General features: G+C 38.6%; 1 pseudogene; it reads left to right on the top strand.

The window, feature by feature from the left end:
- Window positions 1–14,749: 14,749 nt before the first annotated feature.
- On the top strand, window positions 14,750–16,547 carry LOC131858004 (photosystem I P700 chlorophyll a apoprotein A2-like; annotated as a pseudogene).
- The last annotated feature ends 517 nt before the right edge of the window (window positions 16,548–17,064 follow it).

Raw genomic sequence — 17,064 nt, forward strand, 5'->3', positions numbered from 1 at the left:
AAAACAAAGGGCATATCCAAAAGTGAAAACTTGGAAAAGGCACTTGACGAGGAGGGACTTGACCTCCCTATCATTGGTTACCTTCCACAAGACAAATCAAATTTGCTGATAGAAGAAACAGACAACATCAACATGGGCACCAAAGTCATTTCAAAAAATGTGCTCATTGCTAAATCCCTCACAGAAATAGAGAAACAAGACTTCATCAACTTCCTTATAGAGGTAAAAATCAATTTTGCATGGTCCTATTCCGATATGCCAGGGTTGGATTCTGCCTTGGTGGTTCACAATCTTGTCGTCCGCCTAGAAGCAAAACCTATAAAATAAAAATTGCACAAAATGCACACACATATTGCACTCCTGGTCAAGGCAAAACTCCAAAAGATGTTAGAAGCAGAATTTATCAAACCAGTAGACTACGCTGAATGGGTCTTTAACATTGTACCTATCAGCAAACCTGCTAGGGGCATCCACATCTGCACAGATTTCTGAGATCTAAATAGAGCTTGTCCTAAAGATGATTTCCCACTCCCCAATATAGACATGATTGTGGACATTACAACAGGACATGAAATGCTATTGCTAATGGATGGGTTTTCCGGATACAACCAAATCAGGATAGCAGATGAGGATCAGCATAAAACCGCATTCACAACACCATGGGGTACTTTCTGTTATCGGGTCATGCCTTTTGGTCTCAAAAATGCTGGAGCTACATACCAACTTGCCATGACAATAATTGTTCATGACCTCTTACACAAAATTATGGAGGACTATATGGATCATCTACTAGGCAAATCTAAGACAAGACAAGAACACATTCCCATTTCTAAAGCAGATCTTTGAAAGATTAGAAAAATACAAACTACGCCTAAATCCCAAAAAATGTGTGTTTGGAGTCACATCAAGAAAATTATTAGGGTTCATTGTTTCCGGTAGAGGCATCAAGATCGATCCTGCAAAAGTAAAAGCTATAATGGAAATGCCTCCGCCAAAAACTCTCTGACAACTATGTAGTCTCCAAGGAAAACTCCAGTCTGTCAGGCGTTTCATTTCATAGCTAGCAGACAAGTGCCATCCATTTGCACACCTGTTGTGTAAAGACACAAAATTCAAATGGGATTGCTTATGTCAAAAGGCCTTTGAGAAATTAAAAGAATATCTATCATCACCTCCAGTTTTGATGCCACCTACCCTTGGCAAACCCCTCATTTTGTACATATGTGCTACTACAGTGGCATTCGGGGCATTACTAGCGCAAACAGATGATCAAGGGAAGGAACACGCCATTTACTACATCAGTCGGACATTGGTAGGATATGAACTCAATTACACCCCCATTGAAAGAGCATGTTTGGCACTAGTGTTTAGCACATAGAAACTATGACACTATATGCTAAACAACAAGACAAAATTAATTGCTAAAATTGATCCACTTAAATATCTCCTGTCAAAAGTAGCTCTCATTGGTAGAACGGCCAAATGGGTCATGCTCCTAAGTGAGTTTGACATCAAATATGTGGACAAAAAGGCAATCAAGGGACAAGTCATTGCAAATTAGTTGGTTGAAGCTCCACTTCCAGGTGACCATCCTATTCTCATAGAATTACCAGATGAGTTCATTATGACTGTTTCCACATCCTCCACATGGCAATTATACTTTGATGGCTCCTACACCCAAAATGGATCGGGGGTAGGAATATTATTGGTCACACCTCAAGGAGATGGCATCCCCAAATCATACAAGATAGCCTTTGCATGTACCAATAACATAGCAGAATACGAGGCACTCATCATAGGTTTGCATCTGGCTATCCACTAGAAAATAAAGGAGTTACAAGTTTATGGTGATTCTCAGCTCATTATAAAACAAGTCAATGATGAGTACCAGACAAAAGATGATAAACTCCTTCCTTACCATACCATGGTTGAAGATCTTAAGAAACATTTCACAACAATCACATTTAATCAAATCCCACGAACAAACAACAGGGTTGGAGATGCAATGGCCACCATTGGCTCCCTCCTTCAAATGCCAGCACACAGTCAGAAGTGCAAGTTCTTGGTCGAGCAATTATTTGTACCAGTATATGACCTACCAAAGTCTAAAATGGTGTGTGTTCTCATTGGTCCTGAGTCCCCTTGGTACCAAGAAACCTTCACTTTCCTCAAAGACAACACCATTCCCCCACATCTCACAAAAACCCAACATCAAAACTTCATCCGTCGATGTGCTCGTTACACCATCCTCAATGACACCCTATTTAGAAGGCATTTCAATTGTTCCCTCCTAAGGTGTTTAGATAAACAAGAGGTGGAATGGGCATTACGCAAAGTACACGAGGGTATCTGTGGGGCACACTCAAGTGGGATCACATTGGCTAAAAATATTTTGAGAACAGGATACTATTGGCCTAAAATGGAGGTAGATGCATATAATTATGTGAAGAAATGCATCCCTTGCTAGCAACATGGTGACAAAATTCATGCACTGTCACAAGAATTGCAACCATTTATAACATCATGGCCCTTCTCACAGTGGGGGCTCAATCTCATTGGGAAAATCTACCCTTCATCTTCCAATGGACATAAATTCATTATCACCGCCACCGAATACTTCACCAAGTGGGTAGAGGCTATCCCTCTTACTTTCACCACCGGCAATCAAATATCAAAATTCATCTTGAAATATCTAATCTTCTGGTATGGCATCCCAAAAGTTATTATCATAGATAATGGAAAACAATTTAAAAACCAGGATGTCAAAGAACTCTGCCAGAAATTAAACATCCAACATCGCTTCTCGACCCCATATTATCCCCAAGGCAATGACCAAGTTAAGGCTTCTAATAAAACCTTAATCAAGATCCTAAAAAAGATAGTCAATGAAGCTGGTCATGATTGGCACCTCCAACTCCATCCTGCTTTGTGGGCCTACCGCACCTCCATCCGCACCCCCACAGGTGCCACCCCTTATTCCTTGTGATAACTTAATGATGAATGAATAGTATCAAACTGGTACTAAGAGGGGGGGTGAACCAGTACAGGCAAAAACTCAACCTTAAACCGGTTTTTCAACTAACACTTATGCACTGACAGACAAACAGCAACATCGGTCCTTCAACAGAGTTCAACCAGAAAAACCTAGTGTAACTAAGACAAACAAAGACCAGTTGACACTTATCTTCTCATTTAATCTAACTCTTCATTCCCATTTCACTCTAATGCATGAACAGGCAATCTACCATCAAAGATGTACATATTATAGCAATATCAAAATGCATCACCACTTAATCAGAAAACAATCATAACATCACATGTAGAAAACATCACACATGACACACATATATTTCATGTGGAAACCCAACTGGGAAAAACCATGGTGGGGATGAATACCCACAAGCTTGTTTTTGAACTCTTTAGAAGTCCACTCTGTTAGGAGCCTTGTCCGGTTAAAGATAGATACAATAGGTTCTATTAGGAACAAATCCTGTTAGGGATCACCTAGTTAAGGGATGGCTACAATACCCGGTTAAGGGTTAAACCCTGTTAAGGGTACCTTGTTAGAGGATTTCAAGAACTCAATAGGTAAAGGATATCAATGAATCAGTAGCTTCAAGTTATCCTATTAGAGGATTTTCAACAAGTTGGTTAAGGCTACCCTATTAGGGGATTTCACAACTATTGAAGTAGTTAAAGATCAACAGGTATATCAATGACCTGATAATAGCACTCAATGCCAATGCAGATCCGCTTAAGCTCCTCTTCACCTTCTGCACTTACACTCTTCATATATGACTTCTCTCCTCTGGTTTGGCAAGAATCACGTATCTCTTCTCTTAGATACACACACACAACTTTTGCCAACAACCTCTGAAAGAATCAGAACATTGACCTTATAGGACAATAGATAGGTCGGTAGCATAAACCCTAAACCCTAGACCTATTAGGTTAAGGAATTCAAATGGTTCAATCCTGATCATTGATCATACTATATTGAATGCAACAGTCTTGATCCAATCTCAAGACATTCTCCATCATTCATTTTCCACCAGTTTCATGGCAGCTGATAACCCATCACACGTTATCACCGTTTGCAGACTTCACACATTCCCGAGGTAGATAGGAACACTCTTATTTATGCAGGATCCTTCATGTGCACAAGGCTTGCGTGGCAACACTATCTGTTCTTTGTTATCATGCTAACTTCATCACATAAAGATCATCGATTGAGTCACACAGGCTTGAGATACTCCAATCGGAAATCCTGAAGTGGAAACTACCTACCAACCGGTAGTCATACAATGCTTCCATGTGCGGTTCCCATGACTACATGCCGGTTCACCTTGACATGCTAGTTCACCTTGAACAAATATACCGCTTTACTTTGGCATATATACCGGTTCTCACATATGCTAGTTCTCTCTTCATATCACATATTGACATCAATGACAATATACAATATCATTATGTCCTCATACCAGTTCACATAATGCCAACAATCTCCCCCTTTTGCATTGATGGCAATATAAAAAGATATCTTTTTGCAAACTCATCTTCTCCCCAATTTCTATAGATATCTTCTTCACTACAATTCTTCTCCCCCTTTGACAACAATGCCAAAGTGGAGGCACAAACATCCTTTTTCCATTATGCTGCTCCCCTTGAGGAGTAGCATCCTTCAACACATCAATCAAAAAAAAATTGACTATGCAATACCTGACTAATGTGGAACAAATACTTTTAATTTACCTCATGAAGGCGCAGTACCCCCAATTCACCTCTTAAATACACAAATGTAGCCTTTGGGAGAGGCTTGGTGAATATTTCTACTAACTGCTCCTTACTGGAAACATGTTCCAGTGCAATCTCTTTATTCTGAACCTTTTCCCTCAAGAAATGATACTTAAGCTCAAAATGCTTCGTTCTAGAATGTAAAACTGGATTCTTTGAAACATTGATAGCACTTGTGTTATCACAGAATATACTTACTGGTTCAGATACAAGGATTTTGAAGCCATCTAATACATGCTTCATCCAGATTGTCTGAGTGCAGTTCATGAAAGCTGCAACATACTCCGCTTTCGCTGTAGACTGAGAGCTACAACTCTGCTTCTTACTCATCCATGAGACCAGTCTACCACCGAGAAAGAATGCACCACCGGTTGTGCTTTTTTGATCATCCACATTACCTGCCCAATCAAAATTTGTGAATACTTTCAGGTTGAAATCATTGTTGTATGGGTACCACAATCCATAGCCAACTGTTCCCTTCAGATACCTAAGAATCCGCTTGATTGCAACCAAGTGGGATTCTCTTGGACTTTTCTAGAACCTTGCAGTAATGCTAACTACATGGGCAATATCTGGTCTGCTATGCACTACAGAATGCAACTTACCAATCATTGATCGGTATTCCTTCTCATCAACCAATGTAGATTCATCCTCTTTTGATAATTTGCAACCGGTCACCATCAGTGTACCAACCGGTTGCTATCTTCCATGCCAAAGGTCTTCAACACCTCTTTGACATATTTGGACTGAGTGATAAAGATTCCATCTTTCATCTACTGGATCTGCAGTCCAATGAAGAACTTAATCTCCCCTATGAGTGACATCTCAAACTCTTCCTTCATCTCATCAGCAAACTCATGACTCATCTTGTCATCTCCACCAAAGATAATGTCATCAACAAAAACTTCACAGATTAGGATTTGATCTCCTTCAAATTTCAAGTAGTTATTGCGATCTTCACTTGTTCTCTCAAATCCAATCTTCACAAGATGGGAATGTAGACGTTCATACCATGCTCTAGGTGCCTACTTTAGACCATATAAGGCTTTATGTAGCCTGCACACCATATCACTGTCTTCAGATAGGGAAAACCCATCTGGTTGCTCTATATACACCTCCTCTTCAAGTACACCATTTAGGAATGCAGATTTTACATCCATTTGATATACCTTGAATCCTTTAAAAGTTGCATATGCAAGAAGCATATGAACTCCTTCCAATCTAGCTACTGGAGCAAAGGTTTCTCCATAGTCTTCTCCTTCTTCTTGAGCATATCCTTTGCACACCAATCTGGCTTTGTTCCTGATCACTATGCCATCCTCATTCAACTTGTTTCTGAACACCCATTTGGTGCCAATGACATTTTTATGTTCCGGTCTAGGTACTAAGGACCATGTACCATTTTTCTCTATCTGGTCAAGTTCCTCTTCCATTGCCTTGATCTAGTCTTCATCTTTATGAGCCTCTTTGAATGACTTAGGCTCAAATTCAGAGATCAAACATGAGTTTTTTCTGATCTTTCTTCTTGTAAGGATTCTTGCATCCTTATCTCCTATGATCTACTTAGGATCATGATTCAGCTCGACATATTAAGGAATAGTCTTGACTAGTTCTTCTTCCTTTTCCTCTTCATCCTCATCTTCATTAGTATCAACATTCACCGGTTCAGGAACACTATTACTAGTACTTGGTTGACTGACAATCGGTTCCCAAAAGGTTGCAATCGGTTCATTTACAGCTTTCTCACTACTTGTTTCCTTTGGTTTCTTAGAGGTTTCATCAACTCTCACATTGATACTTTCCATAATTCTCTGAGTCCTATTGTTGAAACACTTGAGAGCTTTACTCTTGGTGGAATATCCTAGGAATATTCCCTCATCACATTTAGCTTCAAACTTGCCCTAATTTTCACTCCTCTTGATGTAACATTTGCTACCAAATACCCTAAAGTAGCTAACCAAAAGTGTCTTGCAGGTCCAATACTCATAAGGAGTTTTATCCTTACCTTTCTTGATGAGTACCCGGTTCATTGGGTAGACTGCAGTGCTTACTGCTTCTCTCCAAAAGCTGTGAGCTACTTTTCCTTGAATCAACATGGTTCTAGCTACTTCAACCATAGTTTGATTATTCCTCTCTGCTAGGCCATTCTATTGTGGAGTCTGGGGGGCAGACAGTTGCCTCTTGATGCCAAATTCTTCACAATACTTGTTGAATTCACTGGAAGTGAATTCCCCTCCTTGATCAGTTCTGAGACACTTGATCCTTTTACTGCTTTCCTTCTCCACTAATTCTTTGAAAGCTTTGAACTTCACAAAGGCTTCAGACTTGTCTTTCAAGAATGTGACCCACATCATTCTTGAGCAGTCATCAGTGAGAATCATGAAGTACATATCATCCTGCACACTTCTAGTTTTCATAGGACCACACAAATCAGTATGCACAAGATCAAGCAAGTTGTCAGTAGTGAAATATTTACCTTTAAAGGTTGAGGAAGACATTTTCCCCAATTGACACTCTCTGCACAAGGTATTATCTAGTTTGCTTAGCACCGGCAACCCTCTAACTGCCTTGATCTTACTAGCCTTCACAATGTTATCAAAGTTTACATGGCAGAGTCTCCTATGCCATATCCAGCTATCATCAAACTTAGCCATAAGACATGTACTTATATTTGCATTCAGATGAAATAGGTTAGTTTGCATGCCGGTGGCCACCAATTCACCATCTTTTCCTTTGATTTTGTATATTCCACTCTTTAATTCCATAGTGAGGCCACTGTCATTCAGCTAGGCAACACTCAGAAGGTTGTGTCTGAGACCATCAACCCAATACACATTGTCAGCACTACTCTTTCCATTTAGAGAGATGGACCCTTTTCCTTTAACCATACATGGTGCATCATTGCCAAAATGAACCACACCACCATCATACTCTTCCAAGGATAGAAACTTGCTCCGGTCACCAGTCATATGGTGTGAGCAACCACTGTCAATAATCCACTCATTGGAATCATCAAAGTGGGAGACAAGAGCCTTCTTGTTTGACACATCTTCCTTTACAACAACAAACACAATGTCTTCATTCTCTTCAACTTCTGATTCCTCATCTGTGACACCTTCATCAACTACAACAAAACAGTTTCTCCAGTTTCCTCCTTTGAATTTCCTGAATCTTTCCGGTTTATCCTTGTTGTCACTATTAGGATAGTTCATAGCAATATGTCCTATCTAGTTACATGAAAAACATTTCAAAGGGAGCTTACCTCTGTATTTACTGGTTCCTTTTGGAAATTTCCTGGCAAGAAGAGCTTCAAATTCCATCAGAAACTCCTAATCATCTATTACTATGCTCTGTCTTGGTTCACCACTAGTGCTTGCTTCTTTTCCTTTCATGGATGGTACAATAGAAGCTCTAAAGTTGATTCAGTATTTTGAACACTTCCATCAAAACTATTTATCTCATAGGCTATCAACTTTGCTATGATGGAGTCCAAGGATACCTTAGTCTTGTCTATTGATCTCAGCTCCTGAATAGCAGCAACCCTTATTGCATAGACTGACAATAGGGATCTTAGGACTTTGCTTACCATAGTGGAATCTTCCATTTTACCACCCGCACTCTTGATATCTCTGACAACAGTTTTGATTCTAATACTATACTATTGAATGGTTTCACCTTCAACCATTCACATGTCTTCAAAATTTCCTCTAAGGCTTTCTTCCTTAGCTTGTTTTACATGCTCATCACCTCCATAGATATTTTCAAGAGCATCCCATACCTCTTTGGGATTTACCTTATCTTGGATATCAATGAACTCAATATCAGATAAACTATTGATTAGGGCTTCCATGACTTGCCCATTCTCCTGTATCTCTCTCTTTTGATCATCGGTGAGAGTACCGGTAGAGGCAACATAGGGATTCTCAACATAGCTCCAATGTTGAGCACCCATGCTTCTGATGTATATCTTCATTCTATCTTTCCATATACTAAAATTTTCTTTGTTAAACTTTGGACCTTCCCTCTTCATCATTACAAGAGGATCTTTCCCTCAAGCGGTTAAGCTTACAACACAGAGGACCTGGAGGATGCTCTGATACCAATTGATAACTTAATGATGAATGAATAGTACCAAACTAGTACTGAGAGGGGGGGTGAATCAGTACAGGCAAAAACTCAACCTTAAACTGGTTTGTCAACTAACACTTATGCAATGATAGACAAACAACAACATCGGTCCTTCAACAAAGTTCAACCAGAAAAACCCAGTGTAACTAAGACAAGAAAAGACTGGTTGACAATTATCTTCTCATATAATCTAACTCTTCATTCCCATTTCACTCTAATGCATGAACAGGAAATCTACCATCCAAGATGTACATATTACAACAAGATCAACATGCATCACCACTTAATTAGAAAACAATCATAACATCACATGAAGAAAACATCACACATGACACACACATTTTTCATGTGGAAACCCAACTGGGAAAAACCACGGTGGGGATGAATACCCACAAGCTTGTTTTTGAACTCTTTGGGAGTCCGCTCTATTAGGAGCCTTGTCTGGTTAAAGACAGATACAATAGGTTCTGTTAGGAACCAATCCTATTAGGGATCACCTAGTTAAGGGATGGCTACAATACCCGGTTAAGGGTTAAACCCTGTTAAGGGTACCTTGTTAGAGGATTTCAAGAACTCAATAGCTAAAGGATATCAATGACTCAGTAGCTTCAAGTTACACTGTTAGAGGATTTTCAACAAGTCGATTAAGGCTACCTTGTTAGGGGATTTCACAAATGTTGAAGTAGTTAAATATCAACAAGTATATCAATGACCTGATAATATCACTCAATGCCAATGTAGATCCGCTTAAGCTCCTCTTCACCTTCTGCACTTACACTCTTTAGATATGACTTCTCTCCTCTGGTCTGGCAAGAATCACGTATCTCTTCTCTTAGATACACACACACAACTTTTGCCAACATCCTCTAAAAGAATCAGAACATCGACCTTATAGGACAATAGACAGGTCGGTAGCATAAACCCTAAACCCTAGACCTGTTAGGTTAAGGAATTCAAACGGTTCAATCCTGACCGTTGATCATACTGTATTGAATGCAACAGTCTTGATCCAATCTCAAGACATTCTCCATCATTCATTTTCCATCGATTTCATGGCGGCTGATAACCCATCGCATGTTATCACCATTTACAGACTTTGCACATTCCCAAGGTAGATAGGAACACTCTTCTTTATGCAGGATCCTTCATGCGCACAAGGCTTATGTGGCAACACTATCTGTTCTTCATTATCATGCTAACTTCATCACATAAAAATCACCGATTGAGTCACACAGGCTTGAGATACTCCAACCAGAAATCTTGAAATGGAAACTACCTACCAACCGGTAGTCATACAATGCTTGCATGTGTCAGTTCCCATGACTACATTCTGGTTCACCTTGACATGTTGGTTCACCTTGAACAATATACTGCTTTACTTTGGCATATATACCAGCTCTCACATATTGACATCAATGAGAACATACAATATCATTATGTCCTCATACGGTTCACATAATACCAACACCCTGGTCTTTGGCTCGTCAAGGCGATCCTTTGGATGATCCAATGAATATCATGCACCTCAAAAGATTTTATGCTTAGTCCTCAGAAAGTCTTAAATTGTCAAAAAAATCAAGAAAAAAATAAAAATAAAATATGAGAAAAAGATCCTTAAAAAAATCATCACTTTGGTGAAAATCTGGCAAACAGGTGGCTTATGACACAAAAAAATTAAAAAATCAGAAAAAGAAAGAAAAACAATTCATCCATTAGTGAAAACCACTTTGTGGTGCTACAGACAAGTACCTTGGTGAAAACCTCTGCGCAGGCACCAAGGTAAATAACCAGATCCACTGTCTATCATGTCGATACTACAAATCATCCGCCATCCAGCCCACCCATCCACAACATTCCTTCTTTTCCACCTCCCAATAAAACATGCGTACGATGATGAGTCTTTGCCTGAGTCATGAACAAGGAATGTCCCATTAAAACTGAGCTTTTATGCCTCTGTGTAAGGTTCAAGAAGTCTTGAGAAATAATCCCAAATCCACTAGTCACTCTACAAAACCATAGAATCACTTGCCTAATCCAAAAGCCCACTTTGCCCTAGGGATGACCCCTTCCCTCACCTGGCAACCTAATCCTTCATCCTAGTTCTACTCTTGGCAAGAGGTATCATTTGGTCGCAAGGAAGTGACTTGTTAGATTTTGTTAGATCTTTTCATATAGACTTGCATCTTTTGCCCTACGACTGCCACTATTTATGACTGCCTAGGTTCTTCCATATCCAGGTACATTATGATAGGCGCATACTAGGGCATATTTCATAGTATGGCATGTTTGGGTTCCCTCTTGTATAAACCGGTGACCTGGTACTAGTGTTTATCAACACTTACCTTCTCGTGTACAAGAGGTATCGATGTGTTTGAGGGTTTCCTTGCACGAACCCACAACTTTGTATTAGTGTTTCTTAACACTTGCATTGTTGTGTGCAATAAATTCCCATTTGTCTACAGAGTCAGTCCATGCCTTGGGTTTCTCATGGCATCCTGATTTCTATAATCAATGGTGCAAGCCACTCAGGGCAATATCAAACTAGGTTGGCTCTCCACATTTGTTGTGCACAAAATCTCACCATCATCCCATCAAAAACTAAACTCAATAATCCCATGGAGTTCTCAATTTCCCCCACTTTCCATCTATTCCATATTCTTTTATCTAAGATCATTGTGTTATTATTGGCATATTCCCTCTTTTTATTAATTCATTCATATCATGTAGAGTGCATTTCTTAGACATACATGTTTTCCACAAAACATTTACCATATAAGATTGCATCACATAAATAAAATATACACTCATCCATATAGCATTACATCTAGATTGCATCATAAATCATTCACACATGTGTATTTATACATAAAGCATAAAAAAAACTCATCGTACATCCAAAAACTATGTCAGCAACACATCATAAACATACATACATAAGCATCCACTCTGCATCACAAAATAGATCAGCATAGCACATCCATGATTGCATCCATATATGACATCATAAGAGAAACAAAAATAATCCATCACAATAAATGCTACACATCATCTATCACCAATCAAATCATATATATATATAAAGAGAAAAATATGTCAGTCATGATACAATGACCCCTCATTGGGTCCGTTGTGGCGTATATGGGTCCCTGTGAGGGCCCATCTTCCCCCGCAGTCTCGCCTCTACTATACGTCTTTCCAAATTCTTCACAAAGCTTCATATTTCTTCCTCATTTATCCCTTCCACCCTGATTCTTCTTCCTCCCTTTTTTTTTAAGAATTTTTCGTCCTTTTTTTCAAAAAAATTCTTGAGGGGGCATTCACCTCCCATGCTTTACGCTGGGGCATCCTTTTCTTCTTCTATCTTCTACACATCACCAAAATGTAGACACTTAAAAATAATTATCTTAGTTATTTTTAATTCCTCACATAATTAATTCTGATTTTGATCATGTCTTATATAGGATGAATCCTTCTTGAAACCAGACGTTGCGCTCTGATCATGTCTTATACAGGATGAACCCTTCCTAAAATGAGATGTTGTGATCAGTCATGTCTTATACAGGATGAATCCTTCCTGAAACCAGATGTTGTACTCTGATCATGTCTTATACAGGATGCATCCTTCCTGAAACCAGACGTTGTGATCAATCATGTCTTATACAGAATGAATCCTTCCTCAAACTAGACATTGTGATCAATCATGTCTTATACAGGATGAATCCTTCCTGAAACCAGATGCTCTGATCATATCTTATACAGGATGAATCCTTCCTGAAACCAAACGTTGTGATCAATCATGTCTTATACAAGATGAATCCTTCCTAAAACCAGACGCTTTGATCACCTTTGTCTTATACAAGATGAATCCTTCCTGAAACCAGACTGAATCTAGATCTTATCAATCAAATCAAACAAGATTATTCTTTTAATAAACGTGTCATTACACCTCTCTTAAAAGAGGGGAAAAATGTAGACACTTAAAAATAATTATTTTTAATTATTTTTAATTCCTCACATAATTAATTAATTAATTAATTATGTTAATTCAAATTCTCCTCAATATTAATTAAATATAATTGATATTGTCACTATAGTATGTGACTGATTTATTTAATAAATCAATCCCTTTCTTTATTCTTCTAAAAATTGAATTCTCACAAATCTCCCTCTTAGCTAATTAATTTCAATTAATTAGTTAACCCGCATGCTTCCTACAAACCATCTTCTTAATTCATCATTAACCTAATAAAGTCTTCTAGAAACTCCCTGAACTCACTTAACCTTATTCTTCTAATTTTTAATTCCCTCCACTCATTCTCTCTCCTAGTCAAATCCTCCTACAAATCCTAATCCCACCTAACATTTCCTCTAATCCCCCTCCTAATGAGTTGCTAATGGCTAATCATCATGATTATCCATGAAGTCAACTCCTTGTCCCTTCCATCCAACCACTAGCTTTTAATGTTCCTTTCCTAGGTGAATGTGAGATCTTCAAAATCTCACAATCCTCTAGGCATCTCCTCTCCCAAGGAATTTTTAATTCCTTCTTATTCCTCCAATCCTCATGATTATCCCTTTTTGGAGAATTTTAAATTCCTCCTCCCCATTATTCAAGGAATGTCACATCCCTTGCTCCTCTCAAGGCACATTGGGAAGTCTTCCTAATGCACTTTTCTCTTCTCAAGGTACCTTGGGAAGTCTCCCCAATGTACCTTGAGGAGTGTGGAGACAAGAAATGTCTTTAAGACATATCTCTTGGTCTCCACACCCTCTCTTGGGCCTTGTGTGAGTTCACAAGCAATCCTAGCCCTTCATCTTGAATCCATCCTAGCCATCCATTTTTCCTCTCCTCTTCCTATAAATTGAGGATGCCATCCCTTCATTTTTCATCTCCAAGTTCAATAATCTTATGCTACCCTTTTAAGCCTAAGAAAATCACTTTATCATCCTTATCATGTTCAAATCATATCTCATCCACACTTGATCATCTCATCCTTATCATCTTCCAAATCCATTCCATTTGTGCACAACATTGGAGAGCCATCCACATCAAGCAAGAAAAATGAGCACATCAAGTGGAGCATCATCCAAGGGCGCCTTCACTTCATCAAGCTCCATCCGAAGGAGAAGGTAAAAGGATTGTGTGAGATATATAAATTTTCATTATTCATGTTTTTATGCATTTCAAATTATGTCTTTGATTTCATATACTTTCATGTTTGATTTGCATGCTTATTAACTAATCCACCTCATAGGTCTTTTTCCCCTCTTCACAATCAGACAATCAACAAATCCAGTGATGATAGTCATGACATCAACCAAGGCCTATCTAATCATCTAATCAATCAATCAAGCATCATATTGAGAATAAGTCAACAACTTCATTTCAGAGATGTTTGGGGTAGTATAAGTGATCAGGGAGTGGTAACTCATATTACAGAAGGAAACTTTGTACAGAGTTCCATTATAATTAACGGGTGGCTTCGTGACTTTCTATGGGTACAAGCTTCTCAAGTAATCCAATCTTACAATTCTTCACTATCTACCTATGGCCTTTTATTCTTAGGTGCTCATTTTGTTTGGGCCTTTAGTTTAATGTTCCTATTTAGTGGCCATGGATATTGGCAAGAACTTATTGAATCTATTGTTTGGGATCATAATAAATTAAAAGTTGCTCCTACTACCTAGCCCAGAGACTTGAGTATTATCCAAGGATGTGCTATAGGACTAGCTCATTACCTTCTGGGTGGAATACTCACAACATGGGAGTTCTTCCTAGCAAAAATTATTGTTGTAGGATAATGACTAGGAGGATTTGAAAAGTATTATGGCATCAAGATTTCCAGAGTTCAGCCAAGGCTTGGCCTAGGACCCAACTACTCGTCGTATTTGGTTTGGTATTGCTACTGCACATGACTTTGAGAGTCATGATGATATTATCGAAGAGCGTCTTTATCAAAAGATTTTTTCTTCTCACTTTGGTCAGTTATCAATAATCTTTTTGTGGACCTCTGGTAATTTGTTCCACGTAACTTGGCAAGGCAATTTCGAAGAATTGGTCCACGACCCCTTACATGTAAGACCTATTGCTCATGCAATTTGGGATCCTTATTTTGGTCAACCAACTGTAGAAGCCTTTACCCGAGGAGGTACCCCCGGTCTGGTTAATATTGCTTATTCCAGTGTTTATCAGTGGTGGTATACAATTGGCTTACACACTAATGAAGATCTTTATACTGGAGCTCTTTTCTTGCTATTTCCTTTTGCTCTCTTTTTAACAGTGGGTTGGTTGCATCTACAACCTCAATGGAAACCAAGTGTTTCTTGGTTTAAAAATTTTGATCATCATTTGTCAGGGCTTTTTGGAGTCAGTTCTTTGGCTTGGATGGGGCATTTAGTTCATGTCACTATTCTTGAATCAAGAGGAGAACACATAAGATGGGATAAATTTTTAGATGTATTACCACATCCTGAAGGGTTGGAACCACATTTTATAGGTCAGTCGAATCTTTATGCTCAAAATCTTGATTGTAGTAGTCATTTATTTGGTACTACTAAAGGGGCGGGAACTACTATTCTAACTCTTCTTGGGGGATTTCACCCACAAACACAAAGTTTGTGGCTAACTAATATCACACATCATCATTTAGCTATTGCATTTGTGTTTTTCATTGTTTGTCATATGTATAGAACCAACTTTGGGATTGGACACAATATAAAAGATATTTTAGAAGCACATGTTCCTCTGAAAGGCTTATTAGGACGCGGGCATAAGGGTTTTTACAACACAATCAATAATTCTCTTCACTTTCAATTAGGTCTTTGTCTAGCTTCTTTAGGAGTTGTTACTTCCTTGGTAGCTCAACACACATATTCTTTACCTGCCTATGCATTCATAGCGCAAGATTACTACCCAAACTGCATTGTATACTCATCATCAATACATTGTCGGATTCATTATGATAGGGGAATTTTCTCATGGAGCTATATTTCTCATTAGAGATTATAATCTACAACAAAATAAGGATAATGTATTGGCAAGAATGTTGGAGCATAAGGAAGCCATAATCTCTCATTTAAGTTGGGTTAGTTTATTCCTAGGTTTTCATACCTCGGGACTTTATGTTCATAACAATGTTATGCTCGCTTTTGGTACTCTAGAAAAGAAAATCTTGATTGAACCCATATTTTCTCAATGGATACAATGTGCTCATGGTAAGACCTTATATGGTTTTGATGTACTCTTATCTTCAGCAAATGATACAACATTAAATGCTCACAAAAGTTTATGGTTACCCGATTGGTTGAGTGCTATTAACGATAATAAAAATTCACTGTTCTTAACAAGTGGTCTCGAAGACTTTTTGGTTCATCATGCTATTGCTCTAGGTTTGCATACAACTACATTGGTTTTAGTAAAAGGTGCTTTGGATGCACGCGATTATAAGCTAATGCCTGATAAGAAAGATTTTGGTTATAGTTTTCCTTGCAATGGTCCAGGACGGGGTGGTACTTGCAATATTTCGGCCTGGGATGCTTTTTATTTAGTAGTTTTCTGGATGTTGAATACCATTGGATGGGTTACTTTCTATTGGCATTGGAAGCCTATTACCTTATGGCAGTGAAATCTTATGTATATAATCTACTGGAATCAACTCGCATAGAATAGGGTAGATCTCACCCATGTTACGTATAAAATCAAGCAATAATACAATAATAGGGTGAATAGTAGGGCTATTGGCCCTTTAGAATAGTAGGGGGCTAGAGTAGGAGAATTAATTAATCTACATGAATCGAGTCTTGACTGTAGCTTGCTAGAGTCACGATTAATTAACTTGCTATAATAAGAAAGAGCAGCTTGTTAGAATAAGGTAATTCAAGCTTATTCTAGCATATTCTATCTTAATCATAGGGTTCCCAGTGTGTTTCGAGGGGGGTAATTATAGTTCCCCGTGGGGTCTAAATGCTATAATGCCCCCTTCATTTATGGTAAATTAGTCTATAGATAGGGGCCCGTCGCCACCTTTCTGCTCTATAAACAATGAAATTGACTCTTGCTCCTTCGACTAAGTCAACTAGTACCCTGCAATCAAGTACCATATCAATGACCAAGTTCCATATCAAAAATCAATCTCAGAAACC

This window comes from Cryptomeria japonica, chromosome 8 (genome assembly GCF_030272615.1).
Source record: "Cryptomeria japonica chromosome 8, Sugi_1.0, whole genome shotgun sequence".
Taxonomy (NCBI): domain Eukaryota; kingdom Viridiplantae; phylum Streptophyta; class Pinopsida; order Cupressales; family Cupressaceae; genus Cryptomeria; species Cryptomeria japonica.